We start from the raw sequence: 27,434 nt of genomic DNA on the forward strand, positions 1-27,434 counted from the left end.
ATGCCTCTACTTCCTTAGAAGGTTCGGCATGTCCTTACAACCCTCACCAACTTCTACAGATGCGCCGTAGATAGCATTATATCAGGATGCATTACAGCATGTTTTGAGAACAGCACCATCCAAGATTGCAAGAAAATGCAGAGTTGTGGACGTACCTCAGCAAGGCCACCAGCATAATCAAGGACCAGTCTCACCCTGGTCATTCCCTTTTCTCCCGTCTCCCATCAGGCAAGAGATACAGAGGTTTGAAAATGGATACTTCCAGATTCGGGGACAGCTTCTTCCCAGCTGTTGTTGGGCAGTTGAACCATGCTCTCACCAGCTGGAGAGCTGTCCTGACTTCCCATCTACCATGTTGGAGACTTTTGAACTATCTTTAATTGAACTTTATTGGACTTTATCTTGCACCAAACGTTATACCCATTATCTATATCTGCACATTGTGGACGTCTTGATTGTAATCATTTATAATCTTTTCACTGATTGGATACCACACAACAAAAGTGTTTTCACTGTACTTTGGTACACATGACAATAATAAACTAAACGAAACATTTATTTATATGCTCTAAAATATCCCAAGGTTCTTCATAGGGTCCCTGATCAAATAAAAGACTATACTGGAAAGGGAAAAATGAGAGATTATGTCTTAAAGCTTGGCCATTGAAATTTGTTTTAAAAGACCAGATTAGATGATCGCAAAAAATGTTAACAATTGCTTCTCAAGCTGGATGTTCCTCTGTATTTTACTTTTAAGAAACTACATTACCATCCAGCCAGGTAATTTAGAAATTCAGGCTTAGATTAGAAAGGCACAATATTTCAAGTGAACAAATGAAAAGTAAATAACGTGGAAATCTACCATCACTCTATTACTGGATATATCCAATTAATTTATGAGATAAAGTTACTTGAAAAGTGCTCTGTTCAGAAGATCTCAATTCTTTCTGCTGTAAGACATTAGTTTTGAACAATAATATTCATTGACAAGCTTTGTGCTCATAAAATGTGGCACGGCATTGGGTTTCTTCTTAGCTGGGGCTACATTGAGAGATAAAAGCACATGCATGTAGAAATAATAATAATGAGGGAAAAGCCAATAAAATTAAGTCTGTTTTATTTTTAGAAAAATATCTTGACTTATTTGCATTTTAAATCTTGGTGAAGACCCATTTAAATCCGTGAACTGGGAATATTTTTAGACTCTATCACACATTTATGAGGATGTCTTTTGTGCAATCCTTGCAACCTAATCTCGCCGAGAGTTCCTATTGTGCTTATGTACTTACAGCAGATAAAAGTTGAAGTCATTTGAGAGACAGAGGATAATCCAAAAAAAGCATGAATGGGTTCTATATTAAGCACAGCCGGCAACAGGAGAACAGGAAGCTTTCTTGTCATTGTTTGAAATTGTATGAGATGAAAGACAATTATCTAAATTAGTATTCGCTTATGAAAAATTTAGGAATTCTGTTGGCAATTCACTTGTGCTCCACGTGGCCATCGGATGATTGTTTCTGTTTTTCAGTCAAGGAATTTTAGCTTTTTCATATCATGAATGCTACATGAAGAGATTAGAACTGAAATTTGTCTTAATGTGTTGGGATATCTGTTTATTTCTTGCTTGTGCCTACCTGATTCTAAAAAGATGTAATAATAAAAAAACGTTTCTTTCACTTTCATAAGATCATGAGATCATAAGAGATAGGAGCAGAATTAGGCCATTCGGCCCATCAAATCCACACTGCCATTCAATCATGGCTGACCTATCGCTCCTTCTTAACCCCATTCTCCTGCCTTCTCCCCATAATCTCTGGCACCTTTCTTTCATTTGCCTCCATACACTTTATTTTCCTTAGCAAATGTTGACAGCTGACTCCTCAGCTGTGATAAATAAAAGCAGTTTAGATCTTAATTATCAGCAAACCGCTAAACTGTATAAATTCTCACAGGAAGCTAAGTCATGTCCTCACACAATATCCACATGCAGACTCCTTCCAGCATTGTTCACCAGCTGATATTTCTCACTCCCTACCACAGCTATCCTGACAATAAAGTGAGTAATGTTACAAATAAAATTAGCTTATCCAGCATGGATCACTTATCGAATGGTTGTGTGCAATTCACAATAAATGTGGCGTAGTAAAGACTGGCATAATTCCAGGAATTGCTGTTTGTGATATTAGCCTCGATGTTCCTTTTTCTGTTGTTTTAACACCATTGTCAACCTGGGTATCAATATCACCACTAAAGGTATCACAAAATGCTGGAGTAACTCAGCGGGTCAGGCAGCACCTCAGGAGAGAAGGAATGGGTGACATTTCGGGTCAAGACTCTTCGAAGGGTCTCGACCCAAAACATCACCCATTCCTTCTCTCCTGAGATGCTGCCTGACCCGCTGAGTTACTCCAGCATTTTATGATACCTTTGATTTGTACCAGCATCTGCAGTTATTTTCCTACACAATATCTCCACTGAAGTTAGTTTACTTTCATGGAAACATAAGAGACTGCAAATGCTGCATCTGTGGAGGCCAAGGACGATCACCTTCACAGATGCAGCTTGATCCGATAATATCCTTCAACAGATTGTTTTGTTTTTTTGCTTCACTGTCTTGGAGAATGTGTTTTTGGTGAATCATGTTTGTTCTATTTAAGTCTTGCTCCTTATATATTTTTCAAAATATTTCTTTATATAAGGGGAGTTTGCTTGGGCCCTAACCACAAACAATTAGCATATTGTGCATTCAATGATCCACCATTTCAGTACAGAGCGGCATTCTAACAGCGTGTAGGTCAGGCAGTCCTGGATTAGCAGCTGCCATCCTTATCCCATATTGCTTGTGGTCCATTTTGGGTGTGATATGGAGTTACTGAATCAGCTCTGCAGGGAACCATTGGATAAATAACCGTATTGTGGATTTTAAATCTGTCAACAGTTAATTTAAGGACCACCTCTCATATTACTTAAATTGTAAAGAGAAATATTAACTAATGTCGGTACTTCTCATAATACACTAACCAATTCAAAGGTGATTTTTCATACTGTGTTATTTATACAGATAAACAGTATAGGTAGAAGTTGAACAATTGAATAGAAACATACTCTGAAACGGTTCACAAGGGTTTAATCAAACCAAACCTGTCAGACAAGTCTCTGAAATTTTTGTCATGATTTTGAAATGATGCATGTCACAAATGGAAATAAAGACCATTGTGAAAATCAGATTCTGGGTAGTTTATGAGGTCTAGCTCTGCAGCAAGATAAATTAAACTACTTTCATGTTGACTTTTCTCTGTTACCCACAAACTTTTCTCTACTGGTTTGATAGATAAGTGTGATTAACCTCACAATTCTAGAAATTCGCAAAAGTTTAGGCATTAGTTTGGTTATAAATACACTTTCCCCAGATATGGCAAATCACAGTTATAATCCACACCAGATTTTGGACATATCATGTAGGTCAAATGATTATCCTCCGAGCCTTTGGCCAACAGCAAGCTGCTCTCTTTCTGGAATCAATCATAAAGATACCTAAATTGACCCTTGTGGGGGGAGAGAGGTGGGGGGGGGGGATCTGCCAATCAGTCAAGTGGCAATTCTACTCTGCAACTTTCATATGAGTATGTTTTTAAAAACTATCATTTAAAAACTAAAGAAAATTATGGCCCGAACTATTTTTTTGTCAAAATTATTCACACCACAATCCACATTGACCTCTCCTTATAATTGAAGCCAGTCATTAATCACTTGAAGGAGAATTAGTATATATTCATTCACAGCATACTGTTGAAGAGCTGATCTGTTCTATTTGTGTTCTGTTTACTTTGATTAGAATAAGCTGAGTTTTTTTTTGTTGCAACTAATAGTTGGAATTTTGGTAAAGATATTGGAGATGTACGTTAGGATATCTGCATACAGTAAAATGTTATGCTTAGCCTTGCTGTACTAATGCTACACGTAGTTTATTTTGAACAGATATGTATCATGATTTAATCTGTGGTCAGGGAAAAAAGGTAAGCTTTTTGTGAGGTTGATGGGCGTGCAAAACTGAATATTTATGGGGGGTTTTTGCATTATTGTAAATTGGCTAAATTTTCCAAATAGCGATTTTCTTTCAATGGAAATAACTTGACTTCATAAGCACTCCAATGCAATGATTTTAATTGTACAATCAAACAAAAAAATTGATAGCAAACCCTTGGAAGAGTCATCAGTACAAGTCTAGTTTAGTTCACAGCATGGAAACAGACCCTTTGGCCCACAGAGTCCATGCTGACCATTGATCACCATTCACACAAGTTCTATGTTATCTCACTTTCTTATCCGCTGACTGCACACTTGGGGCAATTTGCAGAGGCCAATTGGGTCAGGCTCAAACCCAGGTCTCTGACACTGTGAAGCAGCAGCTCCATCAGCTGTGCCTTTATGTTACCCGATTGTGACCAAAATTAAGTTGAAGGAGGTGAGAGAGCTCGAGAGGCAGAGAGATTAAAGAGCCTGTCCCACTTAGGTGATTTTAAGGCGACTGCCAGCGACTAGGCTGTCGCCGAATGTTCGCTGGGGTGTCGGCGGGCATGATCGTGAAGAATCGCGGAAACAAATTCCAGATAGAAATTTCTCGGCGACAGCTGGCTTGTCGCCAGGTATCATAGCTTATAGCGGTCTTGGATGGTTAAATCACTTAACTCTATTAATGTGCTATGGAATCTGCCAATGCAACTTATTTGATGGAACCCACGTGAAAATAAAAGCCCTAACTCAACTTTCAGAAAATTAAAATTGGAGGACCTAACAGTTTCCTCTCGAACCATTTTACAGTTTTCTATGCAGAGCAGCCTGAACAGCTCACTTGAATCTTCTTGAAAAGTATGTGTTGCAAACCTTTCTTCTGTATCCACTGATTATACATTCACGTTCCAAAAGTTCAGCTTCATGGGAGCCAGATTTGTAATGCCCCTGGCTTTCCACCTGTTAAATGTGGGTGTGATCCGGTGCTTGCTTCGGCAGCACATATACTAAAATTGGAACGATACAGAGAAGATTAGCATGGCCCCTGCGCAAGGATGACACGCAAATTCGTGAAGCGTTCCATATTTTTTAAATACAAAAAAAAATAAAAAATAAAATAAAAATGTGGGTGTGATCCTGCAATAATTCTCATAAAGTGCATTTCAATTTTAATAGGACTCAGTGGCTAGAAGAATGCAGTAGAATGAATCTCCAGGTGTCATAAGAAATTGGGGAAAGTCTGTAATATGGTGAACTTACAGGAAAAAAATGATGGGAAATTAGGCTAACTTAGTAAAGGCAACTTACAGGTCACACAAGAAAGGATTAGTGTAGTGAATAGAATGTAAAAGTATTATGACTGCAAGGCAGAATTAACTACAGCCAAGATATCTATGAATGGGAGATGGAATGTAGGACTATGCACAGAAAAACAGGATATGATAATGAACATTGTCTATAAGAAGAACCACCGGGAGGCGCCAGCAATGGCTGCCTCACCAACAGTCAGTCTGTCCTTTCCTTTGTGTCTGTTGTATGTGTTAAATGTATGTTTTTTAGTGTTCTTTAGCTTGTTTTATGTGGTGGATGGGGTGGGGGGGGAGTTGGGGGAAACTTTTTCTAATCTCTTACCTTGACAGAGATGCGTTTTTTTCCGTATCGTATCTTCGTCCGCATTGCGGCCTAACATCATGGAGTTGGCGGCCTTTGCTGGAGATCGACCGGGAGCTCCATCATGCGAGCCTGCGGACTTATCATCACAGAGTTCGCAATCCCTTTGCCAGGGATTGACCTCGGAGCTCAAACCGTGGGTGTTTGTGAGACTTTAACATCGCGAAGCCTGCGGTATCTGGTTAGAGACCGACATTGGGGACTCCAAGTCGCAGGAGTTTCGACCGCCCCGACACGGGATTTTCGATCGCCCGGATGTGGGAGTTTCGATCGCCCCGACGTGGGTGCTTTGACCACCAGCTGCGGAAGCTTCAATTGCCCCGACTGCGGATGGTTCGACTGCTATGACCATGGAAGAATAAAGAGGAAGGAGATTGGACCTTATTGTCTTCCATCACAGTGAGGAACGTGGGGAATCCGCTGTGGTGGATGTTTAAGTTAATTGTTATGTAGTTGTATGTCTTGTTGCTTTTTTATTAGTATGGCTGTATGGTAATTCGAATTTCACTGTACCTTAATTGGTACGCGTGACAATAAACTGACCATGAATCCTTGAAGAAGGATGGGGGAACTGTTGCTGGCAAGTTCTGTTAAAATCCATAACTACTGATCACAATCTCCAGTTCAGGAGAACACGATGCTGATGATTTAATGTGAAATATTGAATCTTATGTAACTATTGTAAAGTGAATGCTATGAAATAGTGGAACGTTTTTAGGACAGTAGATACTTTTTGAGCTCTCACTTAAAAATGTTATATACAGTAACGACCCCTGAATAAACCGACTTGTTTGAGAGACTCATTGCCGCTGTGTGAGATTCTCTTTGCGCTGTCCTGATCTGAATTGTAATTAGGAGGGCAGGTGAGCCCAAGTGAAAGCCAGATTTGGTCTGGAGGTCAATGAAATACATCCATCAAATATCTTACAATTTTCTAACTTATATTTGCAATTCAGCATATCTCCATTGATTCTTACCAATTTCTGCAGATGCACCATAGTAGGCATCTTAATGGGCTGCATTATAGCTTAGGGTGGCAACTGCTCTGCTCAAGACCGCATGAAATTTGCAGATAGTTGTGAATGCAGCCCAATCCATCATGCAAACCAACTTCCTCACCATTGACTCCATCTGTACTTCATGCTGCCTCGGGAAAGCAGCCAACATAATCAAAGACCTTTCGTACACTTGTCATTCCCTCTTGTTCCTTCTACCTTAGGGCAGAAGATACAAAAGGTTGAAAGCACATACCACCAGATTCAAGAACAACTTCTTCTCTCCTGTTACCTGCACTTTCTCTGGAGCTATAACACCATATTGTGCACTCTCTTTGCACGACCTGATGTACTCATTTATGGCATGATTTCTTTGGATAACACGCAAAATGAAGTTTTTCACTGTACATTTGACAACAATAAACTAATACCAATACCAATTTCTGTGCACGAAAATGGTATATGGTAGCATTTCATTTAGGATACTGCATTTTATCCAGAGTCGAGGATGACTGATCTGGGAAATTAGTTTGAATTATTGCAAAGTAACTGGGAGTTTAAGTTCAGTTTATTAAATTTTTTTAAAATTCAGGAAAAAATGGTTGACATCAGTAATGTTAATCATAATTATTTCTGAAAAAACATCTGAAATCAAAATGCTAATAATTAGTAACAGTAACTGAATTAAAACAAACCTTATTCATTCATGCCCTTCAGAGATGGAATCTCTAGTTTTTATCCAGTAAAGCCTAGTTCTAAATCAAAAATATTTCAGTAGTGGTTGAATCTGAGATTTTGTTTGTTCAGGGACTTGTAGGATGGTCATTAAATACTGGTTTAGTGTTTAGTTTAGAGATACAGCGAGGACACAGGTCCTTCAGCCCATCGAGTCCACGCCGACCAGCGATCCCCGCACATTAACACTATCCTACACACACTAGGGACAATTTACACATACACCAAGCCAATTAACCTACATACCTGTACGTCTTTGCAGTATGGGAGGAAACTGAAGATCTTGGAGAAAACCCAAGCGGTCACGGGGAGAACGTTCAAACTACATACAGACAGCACCCGTAGTCGGGATCGAACCCAGATCCCTGGCGCTGCAAGCGCTGTAAGGCAGCAATTCTACCCTGCGACACCGTGGTCTCTAAACAATGCCAGTTTCCTTTGAAAAATCAAAAATAGGAGCAAGATTAATTGGACAGCTCTTCCACACAGGTTCAATGAACTGCACTGGCCTCATTCTGCCATATGTAATTTCACAATTCTGTGAAAGCAGTAAACAAAATATAAACACAAAACATTTATGTCATTAAGGACGAGTAATAATCTGAGGTTGAGGGCATTTTTATAATTTTACTTTTTCAAGGTTTATTCCTCTTGAGGGTAGGATTAGGAAAGTTGAAGGATGATGAAAGAGTGCTTGGGCTTATGAACGTATATGATAATTTCTCACCATGAAAATTAAATAAACTAATTAAATAAATTAAAAGTCTGATTGTTTCAAAGTGTTTCTCTTCTTTATCACATAAAAAAGTGAAAGGAATTGTGATAGAAAAAACCTTTTACTGCCTTTTACTGTTATTAAAAGTGCTACAGTTTTTAATTTTAATTTTTAATTTAATGAGACAACAGAAACATTGGGTATTGGGCCACTGGGCAGGACGTTGCCAGGAAGGTCTGTATAAAAAAGAAATACGACATAAGGTTGGCATAAGAAGCAATGCTACATAAAGCCTCTGAATGCTTGTGCTTTGTGGATGTCTGCAACATTGATAAATGCTCTGTCTGCCAAACTAGAGGAAGTCTATTTTCTGTTGAGTGTGAAGTTTGGGTGACCTCCCTCATGTAACAGTAGGCAGCAAACTATGAGCTGGTGTGAGCATGGAATGATCATCAGACTCAGAATTTAGGAGTGACCATGACCGTGAACTCCTTCAGTAAAGCATTCAGAGCACTTTACAGATCACATATTTTGATGAAGCTAAAAAATACATTCTGGGTGTTGGTCCTTTAAGTAGCACAATATAAAAGGGAGTGGAATTAATAAAGCCCTGCTGTTCTGTAGATAAATGAGAATTATTATAGTTTGGACCAATGGGTCCCACTGCAGATAAATCTTGGGCTTTATGCTATTGTTGATCTAATTAGGGGAACTTTGAAAGAAAGTTGCAAGGGGAAATGCAAGTCTGTTGAAATATCAAGGGTTGAACATCCTGGCAGTGAAAACATTAAAAAAACATGTGTCATTTGCTCTCCTTTAGATTGAGCCAGTTTACAATTGCACAAAAAATGTATATTTTTGGAGGTTGTTGAACAGATTTCTGAGCCAGGTTCTTGCCAATAATCTGCAATGAATGCAATTTATGTCAGCTGGTACAATTAGTTATATTATGCATGGATGGGGGTTGGGCAGATCGTATTCCTAGAAAACAGGCAGTTTAGTTTAGAGATACAGCGTGGAAACAGGGCAATTGGCCCGCCGAGTCAACACTGATCAGCGATCCCGCACACTAACACTATCCTACACAAATTAGGGACAATTTTCTATTTTACCAAGCCAATTAACCTACAAACCTGTACGTCTTTGGAGTATGGGAACAAATCAGAGCACCCAGAGAAAACCCATGTTTCCTGGGATGGCGGGACTGTCATACGAGGAAAGATTGAAAAGACTAGGCTTGTATTCACTGGAGTTTAGAAGGATGAGAGGGGATCTTATAGAGACATATAAAATTATACTGCACAAGCTAGATGCAGGAAAAATGTTTCCAATGTTGGGGGAGTCCAGAACCAGGGGCCACAGTCTTAGAATAAAGGGGAGGCCATTTAAAACTGAGGTGAAAAGGAACTTTTTCACTCAGAGATTTGTGAAATTCTCTGCCACAGAGGGCAGTGGAGGCCAAATCACTGGATGAATTTAGGAGAGAGTTAGATAGAGCTCTGGGGGCTATTGGAACCAAGGGATATGGGGAGAAGTTGGGCACAGGTTACAGATTGTGGATGATCAGCCATGATCACCATGAATGGCGGTGCTAGCTTGAAGGGCCGAATGGCCTCCTCCTGCACCTATTTTCTATGTTTCTATGTTTCTATGAACGTACAAACTCCATACAGATAGCACCCGTTGTCAGGATCGAACCCAGGTCTCTGGCCCTGTAAGGCAGCAACTCTATTGCTGTGCCACTGTGCCACCTTCAACTAAAACTAAACTAAACTAAACTAAAACAGACTTGGTTTTTCGTGGGGAGAAGGCACAGCATCTGCACAGCTATCCAAAAACGTGGGATGAAAAAAAATGTTTAGAACATAGAACATAGAAAAGTGCAGCACAGGAACAGGCCCTTTGGCCCACATTGTCAGTGCCAAACACAATGGCAAAATAAACTAATCTCATCTGTCTACGTATAATCCATATCCCTCCGTTCCTTGCATATCCAATGTCTATCTGATAGTCTCTTAAATGTCACAATCACATCTGCCTCCACCACTCTTAGCAGCGTGTTCCAGGCACCCACCATCCTCTGTGCAATACAACTTACCCAGCACATTATCTTTAAACTTTGCCCCTCTCACTTTAAAGCTATGCCCTCTCGTCATTGATATTTCCATCCGGAGGTTCTGACTGTCTACACGTTCCATCCTTCTCATAATTTTATATACTTCTATTCTGTGTTCTAGATAAAACAATCCAAGACGGTCCAATCTCTTTTTATAGCTAATATCCTCTAATCTTGGCATTATTCTGGTAAACCTCATTACCTTGTGCAAAGCTTTTACATTCATCTTGTAATGAGATGGCCAGAGTTGGATGCAATGCTCTAAATGCAATATAACCAAAGTGTTATGATTTTAAACTGCATCATGAATTCCTGAAGCTTGTGCTCAATGCCCTGACTAATTAAAACACCATCCCATATGCCTTCTTTACTACTCTATCTACTGATGTTACTACATTCAGGAAGCCATGATTTTGGGCCCGAATGTCCCTCTGTACATCAATGCTGTTAAGGGTCTCCCCTTTTCTTCGCCTTACATATATCCTCCAAAAATGGCAACACATCACACTTTCACACTTGCTCAGTCTGCCAGTTATCCACCCATTTCTGTAGCTGATCTATATCCTGCTGTATATTTTGGCAACCTTCCTCACAGTCCGCAACTCCAGCAATCTTAGTGTCTTCTGCAAACTTACCCATCTACTTTTATTCACCTTAATGCTCTTCAAGAGTTTAAGCTCTTTCTTAATCTCTAACTGCTCTTGCATATTACTCCACACTGATTTGACTTCTGTTTAGTACCACATATACATCCTTGATCTCCAAGCACAAATTCCCTCCTTTATCATTGAAAGTTCCTGTCTTCTCCCTGGTTATCCTTTCATTTTAAAAAAAAACTGGATTTTCTTTAATCTGACTCGACAAACTCATTTCATGGCCCTTTTTATGAACTTGTTATCACATAAATTCTCTGAGTAAGTTTTATTCAAAATTTCAAGCTTGTGTGGTGATTTGTGAATTCTGTAAGTACTAATTTCCATTACTCAAATAGCTGAAATGCAGGAGACACCTGCATCCATTTTGGCATAGATTATTCCTTTTTATGGTCTGTTGGGATTTAAACGAATCGCTGTTAAATGATCTGTTATTGAGTTTGTAATCTATTCAGTGAAGTCTATAGTCTTTGATGGCATTGGGAACAGTCAATATGTGCTATTAAGGTAGTGTACCAAATGAAGAACAAAGGAGGCAGAGGAAAGTGGTGGACACCAGGCAGGTGAATTTTCAGCATTTCCGCGAATTTCCGGATAAAAATCTATTTTCTGTGCTTTTTGCATGATTCCTGCGTTTTTCACTTTGCCAAAAAGAAAATAAACGATGTACAGCAGCGTTTCTCAACCGGGGTTCCCCGGAACACTAGGGTTCCGCTAGAGGTCGCTCGAGGTTCCGCGAGAAAGAGCCGCTAATCATTGGAATCTGGAAAAAATTACGAGAGCCCACTTGAAATCCCCTCGCCCTGGAAGTCTCCCCGAACATGTGGCACCTAGGCTGGGCAAGGCAGCCAATCTTGACCTCAATGGGACATCCACTGCGGATCGGTGGGTTGAATTTGCAACTTGCGGCCGGGGCTCTGGAACTCCAGCCCAGCTGGAGCCAGCACATTTATCCCCATAGCCGACTTCCTTGGCCGGCTGGATAAACCAGCAAAGCTCTGAAACCAAGAGTGCCAGAAAATCAGTGGTGGAACTGTAATGAGTAAATATTAAATTTAAGTGCAAGATTATATAACTAAATTAATAAAAATAATAAAAATGTTAGTAGTACACTGTGATATATTCACATTATTTTGTAATGTCCGTTTTTACTTTGAAATGCACAAAAAGAGGCTTGAAACTGGTAATTTTGTGTGTAAATTTTCAAAAATGTTCTTATTTATTGACCCCCGCTGTTCGCCTCACGCAAGCGCTCGGCTCTTTTCCTCTTTTTTTTAAAACTCACTCACATGCCTGGGACAATGTGATCCATCACAAATACTGACTTCCTCACTAAAAAAAGCGATCTAGAATAAGCAATGTCTCACAATGGCAGCTTATATTATGAACGACCAACACCAGCCTAGCCATGCTCTCTGCTCATTGCTACTATTGGGACAAAGTTCCAGGAGCCTGAGAACCATTACCTCCAGGTTCAAGGATAGCCTCTTCCAATCAACCGTTAGGCTCTTGAACTGCCCAACATAACCCTAACATAATCCTACCATGGCACTGAACCGCTACGGACTATGAACAACAATGGTCACTCTGTGTACTTTGGTTTTTGCACAATTATGGTCTCATTTATTTAGAATAACTGATCATTTATTGTACATTTATCGTTTGTTTTTGTTGCATCTAATATGCCTGTAAAGCATTGTTCATTTTTACATTGTTCCAATTCATATCTGATACATATGTCAAATAAACACTTGAAATATTTGCATTGACAATATCTACCTTTTTTAATTGATTGCATTGCTTATTCCAGAAGAATAATAAGTAATGTTCTGTTCAAAAACACAGTAGCATTTGCACCTAGTGATCTTACTATTTATAAGAAATAATTTTGATTTTCCAAAGTGAGCCATTTATGTAAAAATGCATTTTAATATAATGTTTCTCAAGAAACAGCTCGACATTTGAATTTTTTTTTCAAAGCTTGGTAAATAAATCAGCCTTAAAATCCATAAATTCTAAGATTATTCTTGTGACATCAATGAAAAAGCTCAATGAACATGTATGTTGAATCTTTATTAAAAGAGTTTTATCCTCAAGTATGGTAGTTATTGTGAGATTGTGCTTTTTGTTAGGTGTAATAAGGAGGCCAACTACTCCTTGAAAAGGCCAAGTCTGAATGAGGCAGAAAAAGCTTTATGAAATCAGATTTACAAATGTAAGTAGAAACAGGTTTTCATGCCTATATAGAATTGTTCAGAAATCCAATAGTTTTGCATCAGGATCATTCGTACTGATTCCTGTGCTCCCTTTAAATTCACAGGAGCCTCAGTTCCTGTGTTGCCTTTCAATTCAGCAGGGCCCTGGTTCCCAGGTTACCTTGAACCTTGCCAGAATCACCCTGACATTTTGTTATACTACTATGTTTTGTAACGTGTTTAAAAAAAGTAATTTAGGAAGTATTTTGGTGTAGTAATTAGAATAACATCCAGTAGTCTTGAAAATCATATATTACGGAATGATTAGAATCCTGATCGTGTTGGATTAATGGATTTTTATTGGGTGTTCCGAATTCAAAACTGTGGATCACAAATGTAGATCACAATGTGGATCGAGTTTTGTTGAAGATGTGACCAAGAGGATTTATAAATGCAGCTAGGTAGATGTTGCTTCAGTACATGGACTTGTGCAAGGCCTTTCGTAAGATCCTGCAAGGTAGGCTGGTCTGGAAAGTTAGATCACATGAATGATATAAAATGGGCCTAATGGTAGGATTCAGAGGCTGGTAGTGGAAAATTGTTTTTCAGATTGGAGGCCTATGACCAGTGATATGATGAAGGGATTGCTGCAGGATCCCCTGTTGTCCATTAGAGTCAGTATTAGAGACTTGGATGAGGACGTACATTTAGTACGGTTGGTATGTTCGCGAATGACATAAAAACTGGTGGTTTAGTGGAGAATGTTCCCTAAGGTTACCAGAGGATCCAGATCAACTGTGAAACTATGCCACGGATTGGCAGATGGAATTTTTGTGCAAATTGTTGTATTTCTGTAAATTAAATTAACAAGGTAAATGGGAGGGCCCTGTGGATTATTGTAGAACAGAGAGACACAGGGGCACATGTACATCATTCCCTGTATGTGGCAACAGAAATAGACAGACATAGTGTTCAGCATGCTTGCTTTTATTGGTCAAGGCATTGAGTATAATAGTTGGGACGTTATGTTACAACTGTATAAGACGTTGATGAGAGCACACAGAGTATAGTGTGGAGTTCTTTCACCTGCCAATAGGAAAGATGTAATTAAGCTGGAGTGGATGCAGCAAAATGTCATAAGAATGTTACCAGGATTGGAGGGATTGAGTTAAAGGAGACTGAATAGACTGGGACTCTTTTTTTCTCTGGAGTATTGAAGGCCGAGGGTGACCTTCCAAAGATATATAAGATCATGAGAGGCATTGATAAGGTGAATAATCACTGTATTTTTGCCCCGAATAGGGAAATCTTAAACTAGAGGGCATAAGGTGAGAAGGGAAAGATTTAAAGGGGACCTTTAGAAGGGCAACTTTTTCACACAAAGAGAGGTGGGTATGTGTAACATGCTGCCAGAGAAAGTGGTGGAAGCAGGCACAATTATAAAGTTTAAAAGATGTTTGGATAGGTACATTGATAGAAAAGGTTTGGAGAGATATGGGTCAAACACAAACAAGAGGGACTAGCTCAGATAAGCAATTTATTCAGTATTGATGAGTTAGGCCGAATGACGAGTTTCCATGTTATATTCTGTATGACTCTATGATTAACATTTTTTGGCCAGTTTCTTTTTTAAAATTCAATGTAATTCTATGGATGGAATTCATGAACAAGCAGATTTGCAAAAAAAAAACTGACATGCAGTCAAGTTAATTTTACAGCGATGAAGTGAACAAATTTATGAAGGAATTTGAAACAATGACATTGATACTGACATATGCAATCAGTAAAATGTCCTTCTTACAAAGATAAAGAAATAATATTTACAACTACCAAGTTTAGGAGTTGTTAAGTAGAACATCATAACACAGGGATAATTGATATGGAACTACAGTAAACCCTTCTTTTAACAGACCTCTTTATAACGGGTATCGGTCATACCAACGGCAGCCACGCCACCCCAGTCTCGCACCGCCTTCCCGCTGCATACAGCCCTGGCTGGCTACACCATCCCCGGCTTGCACTGTCTTCCCACCCTTATAGCCCTGGCTATTCATACCACCGCCAGCCCACATGGTTTCCTCAGTTGCTAAAGAGCCCGCCTGATGCTGCCACTGCCACCGCTACTGGTGGCTAGGGGTGATGTGATGATTGGCGGAATCAACCACCGCTGCCCCTTACCTACACTGTTGCTGTACGTGGGCCACGGTCGTTGATTCCGCCAATCCTTGCATCACCCCCAGCCACCAGCATGCTGGGGCTGTCAACTCAGCTGGATTCCAGGACCAGTTCCGGACTGAGAGTCTGATGAAGGGTCTCAACCCGAAACATCACCTATCCATGTTGTCCAAAAAGCACTTTGTGTCCTTTTGTGTATTAACCACCCACTGCAGTTGTTTGTTTCGACTGCTTATACAAGATAATGCCTTACACAATTATAGCGGACAATCGGCAATATTGGACACCATTCCCCCCACATGGACCATTATACTGAGGGTTTACTGTATTTGTGCTGGTAGACTCATAATGCAGTTTCTGAAGCCAAGCAGAGGGATGCCAGTGAAAGAATGGGCATTTGGGTTCAATAGTTGCTTGGGCTGAAATAATCTTGGGCTGTCAAATTAGTTTTTGGACAGTGTCAGCACCACGTTGGTTTTGTTTCTTACACATCATGTTGGGAAATGACAGTGTTGCTTGTTGTTACCAAGAATTCCTGATTTCATATTCAACTTCTCCTGTCTGCAATGTGTCTCTGAGAATCGGCTTCAGGAACAAATGTGTCTTCATGAAACACTCCCAGCAGCATTGGTGAGATTGACTCTGCCAAACAGAATAATGTTGTGGCTCAGAGGTTGAGAAATGAGTGCAGTATGTGAAGGGCAGAAGTAAACCAGATCCCTGTCATGTGAGGAGAGAGAGAAGATGCCTTCAAGAACCAGAAAAAGGAGAAGATTGTGTCTCTGAATTTCTGTAAAATGAATACTGAGGGGAGTTGCTTCCTTGGATGAGAGAGGAAGTTAGCCCCTACTAACTGAAGATGAACTGAAGATAGAATAAATTATTCAAGGAATTTTCATGAAGATTATGTTCCAGTCAACCTGCAAAGTACATCCAAAAAACAAACATGATTTCATAAGATGAAAAATAATTATATCACAAATAAAAAAAGTTTAAGTGAACCAGAATGAGTGTGCATGTGAGTTCACTTGGTCCATATTCCCAGGGGAATCAAACGTAAAGGATTGGTCAGAAGTAGTGTTTCCACAAAATAGTGTTCATATACAATCCAAATGGTTTCCCTCTGGTGATTTTGAATGTAAAATCAAAAACATTTCAAGAGAGTATGCTTTGAACTCCTTCTTCACAAAAAGTGCATATGTTATGTGTGATCCAATCTAAATTTACCACCTGTAGCTCTGTTTGTTGCTAAACAATGCTTAGTTTCATTGAAATTTGGATTTACTCAACATCAAAATAGTTTACATCATATTATTCCATTGTACCATCCTTATACCAGTTTTAACTGTGGCATCAATAAAGATACAAGTTTTATGGATAAAAACTAGAAAAGAGGGCCCGTTGGGCCCGTCCCCACACCCCCCATTCTCTCCTCCCCCAGCCCCACCCTTACTCTCCAAGTGTGCCCGTTGGGGAGGGCCCGTTGGGCCCGTCCCCACACCCCCCATTCTCTCCTCCCCCAGCCCCACTCTTACTCTCCAAGATGTTTTGTTTTTTTTTCCTAATCAGATGTGCAGTACTTTGGTCAACGTGGGTTGTTTTTAAATGTGCTATACAAATAAAAGTGACTTGACTTGACATGACTTGACTTGCAATAACAAAAAAGACTTCTTGGAAGCTTTTCGAAACAATGTAGCCGTCACAAGCTGAAAACTAAATCCTTGCTGAAAACTAAATCCTTTTCTGGAAACTTTTGGAAACAAATGTAGCCCCTTGAAGAAAAGGGTTAGAAATGAAAATTTAAACTTTAATATCTCTCTAGCTTTAAAAAGGTAGCTTCAATTTGAACGAAAGTACTTACAATAGTTGTCCAGGTTAATTGTGAATACGGCGGTACAAAAATCGTAGCGCTTTGGTGTACCGTCTTGGAGGAGTAGGGTTTGTAAGTTAAACTTCCGTACATACACACATACATCCCTACATACGAACGCAGAGTTTTAGTATTATACTAGAAAAGAGGGCCCGTTGGGCCCGTCCCCACACCCCCCATTCTCACTCCCCCAGCCCCACTCTTACTCTCCAAGTGTGCCCGTTGGGCCCGGAAAAGAGGGCCCGTTGGGCCCGTCCCCACACCCCCCATTCTCTCCTCCCCCAGCCCCACTCTTACTCTCCAAGTGTGCCCGTTGGGCCCGTCCTCCTGATCTGTGTATGTCAAGTGACCACTATAGCCTTCATTCTTTTTTTTTTTCCCTAATCAGATGTTTGTTTGTTTTTTCCTAATCAGATGTGCAGTACTTTGGTCAACGTGGGTTGTTTTTAAATGTGCTATACAAATAAAACTGACTTGACTTGACTTGACTTGCAATAACAAAAAAGACTTCTTGGAAGCTTTTCGAAACAATGTAGCCGTCACAAGCTGAAAACTAAATCCTTGCTGAAAACTAAATCCTTTTCTGGAAACTTTTGGAAACAAATGTAGCCCCTTGAAGAAAAGGGTTAGAAATGAAAAATTTAAACTTTAATATCTCTCTAGCTTTAAAAAGGTAGCTTCAATTTGAACGAAAGTACTTACAATAGTTGCCCAGGTTAATGGTGAATACGGCGGTACAAAAATCGTAGCGCTTTGGTGTACCGTCTAGGAGGAGTAGGGTTTGTAAGTAATCTTCCGTACATACACATATACATACATACATACGGAATGTTGGACCGCAGAGTTTTAGTATTATATAGACTAGAAAAGAGGGCCCGTTGGGCCCGTCCCCACACCCCCCATTCTCACTCCCCCAGCCCCACTCTTACTCTCCAAGTGTGCCCGTTGGGCCCGGAAAAGAGGGCCCGTTGGGCCCGTCCCCACACCCCCCATTCTCTCCTCCCCCAGCCCCACTCTTACTCTCCAAGTGTGCCCGTTGGGGAGGGCCCGTTGGGCCCGTCCCCACACCCCCCATTCTCTCCTCCCCCAGCCCCACTCTTACTCTGTCCTCCTGATCTGTGTATGTCAAGTGACCACTATAGCCTTCTTTTTTTTTTTTTTTTCCTAATCAGATGTTTTGGGTTTTTTTCCTAATCAGATGTGCAGTACTTTGGTCAACGTGGGTTGTTTTTAAATGTGCTATACAAATAAAAGTGGCTTGACTTGACTTGACTTGACTTGCAATAACAAAAAAGACTTCTTGGAAGCTTTTCGAAACAATGTAGCCGCCGTCACAAGCTGAAAACTAAATCCTTGCTGAAAACTAAATCCTTTTCTGTAAACTTTTGGAAACAAATGTAGCCCCTTGAAGAAAAGGGTTAGAAATGAAAATTTAAACTTTAATATCTCTCTAGCTTTAAAAAGGTAGCTTCAATTTGAACGAAAGTACTTACAATAGTTGCCCAGGTTAATGGTGAATACGGCGGTACAAAAATCGTAGCGCTTTGGTGTACCGTCTAGGAGGAGTAGGGTTTGTAAGTAATCTTCCGTACATACACATATACATACATACATACGGAATGTTGGACCGCAGAGTTTTAGTATTATATAGAAGATAGATAGATATAGATAGATAGATAACTACAGTTCTTAAAATTCATTCATTTCAGAAATTAAATTTTAATATGAGGCACAGATTTTAAAAAATCAGGACATTTATTTATTCGCACATCCATATTAATAATTAACTACCCCTCAGTGCCATTCTCAGCTCCATTACACAACCTGAAAAGAATGGCAAGAACTGACAAGTTGGGAAATAGTGCATGTTCAGGTAATATGAGAAAAAAGCACAAAGATTTTAAAATGTTTTTGTAAGGGATTCATGCAGCAAATACATCACAGTGTGCCAGAAGAATGAAAAATACTGTCCAATCCCTTGCAAGCCATACGCATCCACAGCAGTCTGCCATGGCATCGAACAAGATTGCCCCAGCAAGTAACCTACCTCCTGTTAAAACCTGGCATTGTATTGATCCAACAAATGAGACCTCAGTGACTTTGTAGTGTATTGTGGGATGCATCAGAGACTTAGAGGACACTGTGTTGTAAGGTCACAAACTGTTTGTGCTATTATTATAAGGTTCATTATAAGACAACTGTCCAGAAGCAGAACAAATTTTGGAGAAATACGAAAGCTTGTGTCCGTCCTAGAAATGTACAGACAAAGTGAGATTATTGCATTTAATATTGTAATATTTGACTTGACAATGTAATAATTTGCTTCATGAAAATTGTATATCCATGTATTTAACACACAGACATGCCCATCTGGAACAGGTAGGATTAAACTGAGATATTTGTTGAGAAACTATCTGAATTTCAATATGCTTCTGCGTAAAATGCATTTTAATAACTGTATGTAATCTTAAACTAAAAGTTTTTCATATTTGGTTTGTGAATAGAGTTGAATTGACCACCTAGTTTGAGAAAAAAAAGTATTTTTATTAAGTTACAAGGAGCAAGGTTGCTTATCTTACTGAGGAGAACAAAATACGAATGATAAAATATGGGAGTCATTTACGTTTCCACTCATTGTATGTGCCTTATGCTTTTGTTATTGATATGGAAATTTGAAGCTTATTTGATTTTTGTCAATTTCTTACTTACTAACAATTGATTCCAATCAGCTGAGATTCACAAAATAAAATTCTGACAGGTTGTCAAGCAGCTTTTATTTTTCCGCAGTGATGATGATGAACAAGTTGAATTTGCTTCAGTTTAACTGCTTTTCTGAAGTTTGAAAAGTAAGCTTTTTGTAAGAATGCATTTATTAAAAAAATACTACCACTACAATTGTTTAAAACTAAATAATGCAAGCAACAGTTTGCAACTATTATTTTTGAGATATCTATTCATTGGCAAGCATCATTGGGAAAGCTCTTCCCCCTTGCAACCAGAAGACCTAACAGGGATGATCACTAGTTTAATGATAACAGGAGATTGTTTTTTAGAACTTATAGTTGTTGAGTAACACCGCATGAAAGAAGCTAATTAATACCTTTGAAATAACTATTTAGTGAGTGCTGTATAACTGTAATATCTAGATAGCACTGAGATAATGTACTTTTCCTGAAGGCACAACAAATTGTTTCATAGTTCTATTGTTTATATCTGTGATTTCATGTTTGGCAATGACAGCACTGAAAATGTGCATTCCCGTTTTGATGTAAAGCATGCATATGCCATAAATGGAATGGAGTTAATCTCTCATAGAAAAAAATACACACATTAGATCTTTCATTATCAAGCACAGGATTCTTGAATATCTTAAAGGTTTATAAAGTTGTGTGATTACCCATCGAAATATGCTAATTTGTAATTTGGTTGATTTTACAAATTTGCATTCCAGACAAAAAGGGCGAGAATGCATATCAAAAATTTGGCTGCAGATATCAGTGTACCTTATAATTTTTCCATTATTGTTTCAAATTCTTGATAGGAGTTCTCAGTGCAAAACCTTATGCAAGGAGAACAAACTAAAATGTAACTTTATAATTAGAATGAACAATCTGAGCATTAAAGGTGGATCTGAGAGCTTCATTAAAATGCAAATATTTGGACATATTGAACAATGAACTATTTACAGAGCAAGAGTCAAGTCAAGTCAAGCCAATTTTATTTGTATAGCACATTTAAAAACAACCCACGTTGACCAAAGTGCTGTACATCTGATTAGGTACTAAGGAAAAAAAAAAGAAACATACAGTAGCACGCAAACAGTTCACAGCGCCTCCTCAATGAGCCTCAAACACTAGGGAGTAGAAATAGGTTTTGAGCCTGGACTTAAAGGAGTCGATGGAGGGGGCAGTTCTGATGGGGAGAGGGATGCTGTTCCACAGTCTAGGAGCTGCAACCGCAAAAGCGCGGTCACCCCTGAGCTTAAGCCTAGACCGCGGGATAGTGAGTAGCCCCAAGTCGGCCGACCTGAGGGACCTGGAGTTAGAGAGGGGGGTTAGAAGATTTTTGATGTAGGGGGGGGAATGTCCATTTAGGGCTTTATACGTGAATAGGAGGAGCTTGAAGTTGATTCTGTACCGTACAGGGAGCCAGTGGAGAGAGGCCAGAATCGGGGTGATGTGGTCCCTTTTACGGGTACCCGTCAGGAGTCTCGCTGCGGCGTTTTGGACCAGTTGCAGGCGGGACAGGGAAGATTGGCTGATCCCAGTGTATAGGGAGTTGCAGTAGTCTAGGCGGGAGGAAATGAAAGCGTGAATGATTTTTTCTGTGTCGTCGAATTGGAGGAAAGGTTTGATTTTAGCTATGGTTCGAAGTTGGAAGAAGCTGGCTTTTACCACAGCGTTGACTTGCTTATCAAATTTTAATGCAGAGTCAAATATCATGCCGAGGTTTTTGACATGCGGTTTGACTAGGCAGGATAGAGGATAGAGGAGGATGGTAATGACCCCAAAGAGGAAGAGACATGTGTGCTGGGACATGCAGTTATCACATGCTTCTCTTCAGGAAGGATATATCAAAACGTGCAGTCAAGAAGAAAGAAATGGTCAGAACATTTAAATGGCAGGCAATGCTCACTCACACCATTTATGTCAATGATTTATAATTGAATGGGATAAGGCTGAAATGATACCAGGTCATCTCCAGTGTACCTCATCACATATCTTATGAAAGGATTTCTTATTGCCGAGCTACCAAGGAATCAAAAGTTCATACTGAGTATCATATACGCAATAAAGTCATATCAATTACTCAGTGCATGTATCATTAATGGCAGGGTTTAAGAATATAAGTCTGGAAATACTTTGACTAAAAGCTCTACGTAAAAACATTCCATTAAAAGCACATCATGGTGGACTCATGGTAGCTTCCTTGATATTGGGTACCTCATCAACGAAGTCATGTTTTTTTATTGGGAAAATATTCTGCCATGAAGAGCTGTTATGTAGTTGTTTAGTCAGCAATGAATACATATTCTCTCAAAGATGACTTCTTGTAAAGAAACATCCCATTATATGGCAAAATTTAAAGTTTCCTTAAGGTAATTACTCCTGTTGATATTCGTTGTCTGTGTAATGGTAATCAATAGAATCAGTTTGAAGACCATTCTCAACTATGATTTTATGCTTCTCACCATAAATTAAATATCCAGATTACGGGAAATCTGGGAAATTGTTCCCTTTCAAGTCAAGTTTATTTGTCACATACACGATGTGCAGTGAAATGAAAGTGGCAATGCCTGCGGATTGTGCACAAAAAAGAATTACAGTTGCAGTATATAAATAAAGTTAATAAAGTTACTATAGTGTAGACAAAATTTAGTCTCTGGAGTTATAAAAGTTGACAGTCCTGATGGCCTGTGGGAAGAAACTCTGTCTCATCCTCTCCGTTTTCACAGCGTGACAGCGGAGGCGCTTGCCTGACCGTAGCATCTGGAACAGTCGTCTGATTCGAATATCACCCACCATATTGTGGCACTCAGAACTATATTGTTTCATCTGGGATAAAGCAAGGAAGAAAGAATAACAATGCTCATCAAATCTCAATCACTGCACATTGCCTCCGGAAAGGAATCTTACATTTCCTAAATACTGTCTCTGATGGATGAGGCTGCAGTGAATAGGAAGTAGTTTTAGGGAATCATTATGCTTCGGATCTGGGGTATTTAAACAATGACAAATGTCCATAGATAAGTAAGTATATGTCATAATTAAATTCCTTGATAATATCATATTTTATGATGTCTAGATAGTGTCACAGTCAGATTATACTGTGGACTGGTGTTGATTGAGTAAAACTTAAATCTCCACAAGCATCATCTATAAAAATACAACAAAAAAATTAGATGATCAACCATGAGGATCCCACATGAATAACTTGTAGACAGTGTGAGTGATAATATCCATATTATAGCCAGTATTTGGCCCATGGATTGTCACAGAACTTGACATAATGAACTGCGGTATATTTTTTTTGCGCATGATCTCTGTTTATCCTTATATTGAGGGAGGAGTGTTCAGCAGATTCTGCTTCTTGGTTTCTTTCCTGAGTAGTAACCACTACCTGAAAGGGAACTTCAGATTAACTTCCGGATGTGACATTTTGGAGTGTTGCTATACAATTTATAACCCAAGTTATCTTCTCATCTTTTTAAACCATACCTTCCTAGGCCTGACACTGTGGAATAAATGTTACAAGGTTTAAACTAACTTAATTTAGTTAACACAGAAATAAATTTTAACCAGAGCCACGAGAAACTGAAATTTAATCTCAAATACCTCAAAGCCTATCCTTTATGAGCACCTACCAGTCTGGTTTGAAAGGTACGCCACTACAATGCAGTGTATCGTTTTGATGGCCACAGCTAGGCATGTGGTTGGGTGCTCCTTTTCACTTGGAAAGTTGGGAGATGTCTGAAACAGATATCAGACATAATCCATTTGGTTTTTGGCCATGATGACCCCTTAACAGCATTGATGTAAAGAGGGATCTTGGGCTCCATGTCCATTACTCCCTGTGAGTGGCAACACAAGTAGATAGAGTGGTAAAGAAGGCATATGGTTTGCTTGCTTTCATAGATTGGGGCATTGAGTATAAGAGTCTGGAAGTCATAATGCCTTTTTCCAGGGCTTTGGTTAGGTAGTATTTAAAGTATTGTGTGCAATTTTGGTTGCCCCATTACAGGAAGGATGTGAAGGCATTGGAAAGTGTGCAGAGGAGGTTTGCCAGAGTGATACCTGGATTAAAGGGAGAGGTTGGACAGACTTGGATGGTTTTCTCTGGAATGCTGGAGATTGCAAGGAGAACTGATGGAAGTATATAAAATAATGAGGCATAAATAGGATAGAGAGTTAGAATCTTTTTACCAAGATGGAAATACTAATACTAGAGGACACAGCTTTAAGATGAGAGGGGCAAACTTCAAAGGACCTTTACACAGATGGTGCAAGTGCCTGGAACATACTGCGGGGAGTGGTGATTGAAGCAGATATGTTAGTGGCATCTAAAAGACTTTTGGGTAGGCCAAAGGTACTGCAGGGATTGGAGGAAAACGGGTTATTGCAAGCAGATAAGTGATAGTCTTGTCTCACATTCGGCAGACATTGTGGGCAGAAAGGCCTGTTTATGAGCTGTACTTTCTATGTTCTATGTTGTAACATGACACAGATGTGGGAGTTCTAGTGCTTGTGTATTTCAATTTAGAGAAAGGTTTCGATAAAGATGTATCTAAAAGGTCAGTTTGCAAAATTAAAGCATTTGGGATTTGCAATAAACTACTGTATCGACAGAAAACAATTGGCTGACTGGACACAAAGAGTGGAATAAATGTGTCTTTCTCTAACTGGTAAATATTGTTTACTGGGCTACCACTGGGATCAGTTTTGGGAGCCCAGATAGCCCTAATATAAACTAATGATATGAACAAGGGAAACAGTGCATATTACCTCCATTTTGTGAATGTCAAATGGCTAGGTTAAATAGGTTAGCACTAAGGAGGATGTAGAGAAATTCTAGATTGATTTAGACAGGTTGAGGAAGCAGGCCGATACAAGACGGGCGCAGTATAATATGGATAAATATGAAATTATCTGCTTTGGTGGCAATATCAGGAAAACATTGTGTGAATTGTGATATTTTGGGAAAGGGAGGTGACCTGTGTGCCCTTGAACACCTGTCACTAAAGTTACAAATGCAGCTGCAGCAGATGTCTACAAAAGGAAATTGCTGTCCTTCATAGCAAGAGGATTTGGGTCGAGGAGCATGGATATTGTGCTGCAATTGCACAGAAGATTGTGAGGTCACATGATCAACACTATGCAATTCTGATCTCTCTATCTGAGGAGGAATGTTTTTGTTCCAGCCAAAATTCACCAAAGGGTTTACCAGATTGATCCCTGAGATGGCAGGATGGATATACAAAAAGACATTGGATCAATTAGCCTTATATTTACTTGAGTTTAAGGGGATTGAGTCGGAATCTCTTAGACATCAAAATTCTAACAGAACTGGATAGTTTGGATGTAGGAAGGATATTCCTGATGGGAGGGGAGTTCAGAACCAGGGTCACTGTCTGTGGATAAAGGGTAAATTGCTTAATATTGAAATTCTCAACCACAGGAAGCTTTTGAAATCAAATCATTTAACATGTTCAAGATAGAGTTGGATGTTTTCCTGAGGGCTAGAGGGATCAAGAGATATGGGGCAAAGGCTAGTTAGTTAAGTTTATTGTCACATGTACCGAGGTACAGTGAGAAGCTTTTGTTGCATGCTAACCAGCCGACGTAAAGACAATACATAATTGCAATCGAGCCATTCACAATGTACCGACACATGAACAACACATTGTACTCGGCTAATCAGCCACAAACATGTTGAATGGTGGAGCAGACTTGAGATTCAAACGGCGTACTCTTGCTTCTACTTTAATATAATGTATTAGGCCAGTCACGGTGGCGCAGCGGTAGAGTTGCTGCCTCACGGCGAATGCAGCGCCATCGACTCGGGTTCGATCCTGACTGTGGGTGCTGTCTGTATGGAGTTTGTACGTTCTCCCCGTGACCTGCATGGGTTTTCTCCGAGATCTTTGGTTTCCTCCCACACTCCAAAGACGTATAGGTTCGTAGGTTGGCTTGGTAAATGTAAAAATTGTCTCTAGTGGGTGTAGGATAGTGTTAATGTGCGGGGATCGATGGTCGGCGCGGACACGGTGGGCCGATGGGCCTGTTTCCGCACAATATCTCTAAACTAAAATGATGGCATTTTATTTTGGACTGTTTTGGACAGCAGGGGCACACACTGTTACTATTTAACTAACTTTTAAAACTTTTAACATAAGAAATGCTTTCTCAACATTCTTCTGATTTTTCCGATTTAATTTATTTTCTAAACACAATATCTTGGCTATCACTATTTTACATAGAAACATAGAAAATAGGTGCAGCAGTAGGCCGTTCGGCCCTTTGAGCCAGCACCGCCATTCAGTATGATCATGGCATTTTATAATTAATATTTTCAGTTTAAAGGCGATGTGCAGTGGAAGTTTTTTACACAGAGAATGGTGAGTGCCTGTAAAAACACTGCCAGGGGTGGTGATGCAGGCAGATGCAATAGTGGCATTTAAGAGGCTTTAGGATAGGCGGATATGCAGGGAACGGAGGTACATGGATCTCGTGCAAGCAAAGAAGATTAGTTTAACTTGGGAGAAAGGGTCTGAGAGGATTGCTTCCTCTCCTCATTTGCTTCTACACCCTGACCCTCTTCTTGATATGCATGTTACTCATTTAGTTGCCATCAAATTGCAAACAGGGTCTTATGGGTCTGCTGTGGTCTGTACAACAAAATGCCATGTGTTTGCTGGTTTGCTGAGTAGTCCAGAGCACCTCCAAAGAGCAGAATCATTGTTCCAACTTACCAGTAGATTGCTCCATTGCATTTTCAGGGCACTTTAGCTCCTATTATGTGCCTGGCACCCATATGTATATAAGTTGCCCACCAGCATCATGATTGATGCCATCATCAGATAGCAAGTGCCACTCAGTAGCCACTTTTTATTTTGCTCAGGGCAGATCCCACAAAGGTAATTCTGCAGGTACAGCGAGTATTCAATGATACTTTATTGTCACATGTACCAGGTATAGTGAAATGCTCTATGTTGCGTACAACCCGGCAAAATCATATCGCAGATGTTACCTAGGCAGTACACAGGTGTCGCCATATTTTGACATCAACAAAGTTACAAACGTTCACCAAACAATCTTACCGATTGCTTGTCGCCGCACTTGGCAGCAGCCCCCAACACCCCCCCCCCCCCCCCCCCCCCCCCCCCACCATCTCCCCAACCCGCTAGGTCCCCCTTCGTTCTTGGCGGCCTTCCTTGCTCTCTGATGGCCCTCCTCACTCTCGACAGTCCTCCTGCTTCTGTGCCTTAGCTAATTAAGAGCCTACATGTCATTTAAATGCAGTGGCTGTATCAGACTCCATCACCTCCTTTGGCAGCAAATTCCAGGTATCAGCCATTCTCTGTCTAAAAAAACTTTCCCCTCAAATCTCTTTTAAAACCTATGCCCTCTTTTTTTTGATTTCCCGGCCATGGGAAAAAAGATTTTCATTATCTACCCAATCTATGCCTCTTATGTTTCTTTCAGCTAACCCTTCAGCCTCCTTCTCTCTAGGGAAAACAAACCCAGCCTATTCAATATCTCCCATTCACTAATGTTCACTACCCAAGCAACGTCCTGGAG

General features: G+C 39.9%; 1 protein-coding gene and 1 non-coding gene across 26 annotated transcripts in view; both read left to right on the forward strand.

Moving 5' to 3' along the window:
- rims2a (regulating synaptic membrane exocytosis 2a) overlaps nucleotides 1-27,434 on the forward strand; it is a 711,765-nt gene that overhangs the window by 88,964 nt on the left and 595,367 nt on the right. The window lies entirely within an intron of this gene.
- Nucleotides 4,995-5,101, forward strand: LOC144593250 (U6 spliceosomal RNA). Its single transcript, XR_013547227.1, has one exon. It is a non-coding gene; the product is annotated as a U6 spliceosomal RNA (small nuclear RNA).

This window comes from Rhinoraja longicauda, chromosome 4 (assembly GCF_053455715.1).
Source record: "Rhinoraja longicauda isolate Sanriku21f chromosome 4, sRhiLon1.1, whole genome shotgun sequence".
NCBI classification, from domain to species: domain Eukaryota; kingdom Metazoa; phylum Chordata; class Chondrichthyes; order Rajiformes; family Arhynchobatidae; genus Rhinoraja; species Rhinoraja longicauda.